The sequence below is a fragment of the Stegodyphus dumicola genome, chromosome X1 (assembly GCF_044657685.1).
Source record: "Stegodyphus dumicola isolate Sdum_Otavi_A_Nest chromosome X1, ASM4465768v1".
Taxonomy (NCBI): domain Eukaryota; kingdom Metazoa; phylum Arthropoda; class Arachnida; order Araneae; family Eresidae; genus Stegodyphus; species Stegodyphus dumicola.
Window position 1 is genome coordinate 158,271,367 of NC_140780.1, and position 4,912 is coordinate 158,276,278.

The following is a 4,912-nucleotide window of genomic DNA, read 5'->3' on the forward strand; positions in this document are numbered from 1 at the left end:
ATTCTTAGGTTTACCAGGTAACTTGCTTCCAAAGCTTTTCACTTGAAGTAAAAGAACATTTCATTACTTGTTCACTATTTTTGAATTCCGATAATTACCTCTTAAAATAGTGTTCAGATTTATCCTTCAAACTGGTATGCATAGATTCAAGATGTCTTTTAAGAAACGATGGTTTCATCCTTTGATTGGATGACAGTTCACCGCAAACAACACTTTGAAGTTGAGAATCTATTTCATCTCCATTCCAAGTAAACCCAAACGATAAATAATTTCATTATATTTTCTATATATAATTTTTCATTTTCTTTTCAATATTCTTAGTGCTAGTAGATTGTTCTGGACACATTACATGTGATTCATCACTTTTCCGCTTAGTCAATCCTAACCATTTTTCCATTTCAAAATCTACGTTTGTTTTATTAGTTTTTCACAAATATTAAAATGCGCAGTATATAACGAGTTCTTCAAAAACAAACGACGACATTCTCAAATCACGTAGGAAAGTAAGCAATGCAGAGTAACAAGAGGTCAAAGTACCTGCTGTTATACAGAGCAAACTGACCTAAAAAAAATTATTCTAATTGAAGAGCAATATAAGATTGGGAACGGTCTCATGTAGACATGGTAATAAATCGATCAACTCTAAAAGAATTAAGGATTTTGTTTCTTATTGAATTATAATATCTATTTGTATTATTTCTTTTAAACGCATCATTTATGATAAAATTTGTTGCGTGTATTGCTAAATCAATATTTCTGAAAATAAAAACGGATTACTTTTATAAAGTCTATGAGCGGCTATTAACCATAAACAAAGCTCAGATCGCATAAATTCATGAGTGATAGAGAAAATATTTAAGCAGGATGTTGGGGTATTTAATTTTTGAATTTAATAGTTAAAAATATTTTGTTTCTTTGCGTACCACCTATTTTTCTCTTGCATACCACCAGTGGTACACATACCATCGGTTGAGAATCGCTGATCTAGAGTAATAAAACCAATTAAATCCAAAGTAAATTTTACTTTTTCCTTTATAAATTTATCATATAATTTTAATAATTTTTTTCTTATTTTTCAATGAACAATCTATAATATCTTCAAACATAGTATAATTTTCTTGTAATCTATCATATTTGTTATCATTGTTTGTCTCGCGCTTTCATATAATATGCCAAAATTTAATAAATCATATATTAAATTCAGTGTTGAACTTGTTTTCCCGATCCTGATGGACCTGTATTTAAGATTCTAAAAGGATATTTTGGGAACAGAAACTACCAAAATCATGAAATTCCTCAGATTTAGTATAATATATAATTATTATTTCTTTCATTCTATTTTACTAGAAGTAAAATAAAATTCGCTGTATCTTGAAGTACTGCATGCAAAGAGTAATCATATTCAGATTATAATAAATACATTGAAGAAATTTTCTAGATAAAAATGTCTTTAGAAAATGTTAACCAATAAATGGACAAATTCAGTAGTTTCGGATATTATCCTAAAACTCTAAAACTGAAAGTTGTAGGGAGAGAAGACATAATCCGATCTTATTGAGAGACATAATCCGATCCGCCTGAGAGACACAATCCGATCTTATTTAGAAAAACTGAAACTAGATATGGAGATTCATGTATAGTAAAAATAGAAGTAGGTGGTGAAGAAAAAGGTGTATTATCTTAAAAAACATCATGGAAAACTTTCTGATAATGCTATTAAGAAAATTAAGAAACGAAATTACATATTCAGTTAATTCAGATTACATATTCAATTAATTATTCAAAACAATTTCATACTCAATTTTTATTTAAGAAGTACATTACTTTTTTTGGGGATAAGTATTTGAATCCTTTTAATCTTTTTCAGTGCCTTAATTTCGTGTTTTTAAGCGTACCATAAAATGCTATGTACAAAAAAAGTTTCAGATTAGGTTGATTTTTAAAATCTTTTATTCATATTTTTTATTGTTTTTATATAGAAACTAACAGCTACGCGGCCAGCCTTCATCTGGCTTTTAAATATACTGGAAAAATGCGTAAAGGAAACACCTGGTACCAATGGCTCCGTAAGTTCTTCCAACTTTTTTTTTTTCCTTTGTTGAGATTTGAACCGGCGCCTCCGTACGGCCGTGATGTATAAAGCAAACTAGAAAAACATATATGTCTTGAATTTTGATATATATTGCGATGGCAAAGCTAGGTGTTACGACAGACCCATGTACAAAATTTCACCATTCTACGGATAATCATTTTTGAGTTATGCGAGATACGTATATGTATGCCTCCTAACCGCAATAGCGGTTAGTGACTCTGACTACCGTAGCTGCTTAGACGCTTGCTCCTAGATGGCTTATTTCATTAGTCTTGATATGATTCTCCACGTTCTCTATCACTTGTTCTTCTTGCACGCTAACTTTTCTTTTATTTGATGGCTGAGGCACACTTTCAAAAAATACTTCATACGTTTTTCTTCTAGAAAAAGAATTCTTTCAAGGATCTTCAAGGAAAAACTTCTGAAAACGTAAATATAAATTGACGTAATTTTATCACTTTTCTCTCGACAAACGTCCAGTATCCAATAGAAACATTAGATTTAAAAACTGCACAGAATTATCGCACTCATTTTTTCGCGTGGCAATAGTGCTGATATCAGCAACAATGGCAACAGTGATATATGAGCATCAAAGGCTGCTTGCTATTGTTGCTGACATAATGAGAATTATCGATTTGATTCGATTTCATCAAAAAAATAAAAGAAATAAAAGAAACTCATTCGAATTTTGAAAAACCCGCTTCCAGGTGCACTGGCTCTTGTCTATACGCACCTTTGTAGCAAATAGTCGTAGCCCTGGGTCTATTAGCTTACGCGCAGCACGAGCGAAAGTCACACACGCATACACACAGACAGACTCTTCATTTGTAGAGATAATATACATTTTGGTATCGTAAATTACTGAGTTTTGAGAGTGTTTTAAAATGTCATCAAAAGGTGAGATGTTTATTAGTATGCAGCATATGTACCCCACCATAGGAAACAGGCGTTTTTTCAACATATGTTTATTCATATAAAGCTATTTATAAAAAATGTCTGTGACCTCTAGTGGAGTTACTTATGCTGCTACCCCATAACCACTCAAGGGCAAAAAATGTTATCCTGGCCAACATTTTGGTCGATCAATGCGTTGCCATAGGTTATGGGTGCGACTCCCTAGCCATCAGGTGTTTGAAAATGCTACGCAGAAATCTCAGTTAATCAGGAGATTAATCGCATTTATGGCTCTCCTGCTCCTTTTGTTAAGTATTATAGTCTCCATTCCTAGGTTTTAAAGGGGGGATTTTTTTAATCTTTTTCTTCTTCTTATTATTATTTGCTGGAGGTACGGCTATTGGTTCATTCAGGACTTTATGCAGTATTCCTTTTCCTACTGCGATTTACCATTAAAAGATCTGCAGAAAATTAAATTACACTTATTTTTTACCACCAAATGTACTATGTGTGTGATGTGACCATATATGTGATGCCCTTGGGAGAGTAATAACATCTCAGTATCCTCTCCTAAAACTATCCAAGATCTGAAAACTGTGTTGCTATAGGAAGGGGGCCGGCTGCGACAGAGACTCATAACTGCCTCATTTACAGTATAAAGTCACTTTGTATAATCTTACTTTATATAACTGTTTGCGTAACTGAATGTGCATTAGAAGGGACAGTATCCCCTATTAGCCTTCTTTTCTTATCCGACCAACGCAACTTTTGTTTTTGATCTTCCTGCTTCGATGAGGATGACGGTCGATTAAGCTTATATACCGTGTCTGTTATATGGTATATCCTTTTGTATTATGTCAACCTATATCCATACCAAATTTCATAAAAACATTTTGATCAATATTTGAGATAATTGGACAAATATAATAACTCTCTTACTTTTGAACACCCGTGATTATCCATTCCCTGAACCAATGATCTCAGTCTTCAGACATCACTTTGCTTCGTTTTATCGAAATAAGTTAAAGGCAGTGCTAAAAGAAGCTTAGTATAAACCAACAGTGAAATTTGGAAGGCAAAGAAACTTTTGCAATGGATTATGCACAAAATGTGGAAGGAACTTAAAGCATCACTTAGATTTCCTTTGAATCACCAGAGGTATTAATGTTGATATTCACCGACATTCTAAATATTGCAAAATATCTCATTCCATTCCTTTCCATCATATACGTAATGACTCTGTATCGTATTTGGCTTTTAATAATTCATCTCTCAATCAGCTAAAGACCTGGTGTTTGGAGGGATGACGAAGTTAACGAAGAGACTGAAGGAGTAGAAACAGTCAAGATTCAAAGCAGCAAAGTCAAGACTCAAAGCATTATCTAGTACCTTAGATTGGTAAGAAAAGCATTTTTGCACACTTTTTAGCTCATTGGAAATTTTAAAATATATTTTATTCAAATAAACTTTAATCCCAAGATCAAGATCGGTTGGAAAAATGAATGTGAAAAAAACCCCACATTTGTTTAAATTTTATAATACATGTTATTCAAATAAAATTTGATCCTAAGATCAAGTTCGGTTGTAAAAATAAATGTGCAGCAGACCATACGTTTTTTAAGAAAAATTAAATACAAGTTATTCAAATCAACTTTAATCCCAAGATCAAGTTCGGTTGAGAAAATAAATGTGCAGCAAATTCGGGTATATTTTGTTTGAAAACGAGGAATAATGTTCAGAGTGTTTTAAATAGTTTTCATTCTCTGAAGTTCAGTGCAATATTCGAATTGAATTGCGTGATCTGTCTAAAAGGTATGAACGCTAGTATTAGACAGAACAGCCTAATTCAGTCCTTGAACGCCATAGATATTGAGCGCTAGTATCGCGTCTCAGACGAAGAAGACTAACTGATATATATTAAGCTCT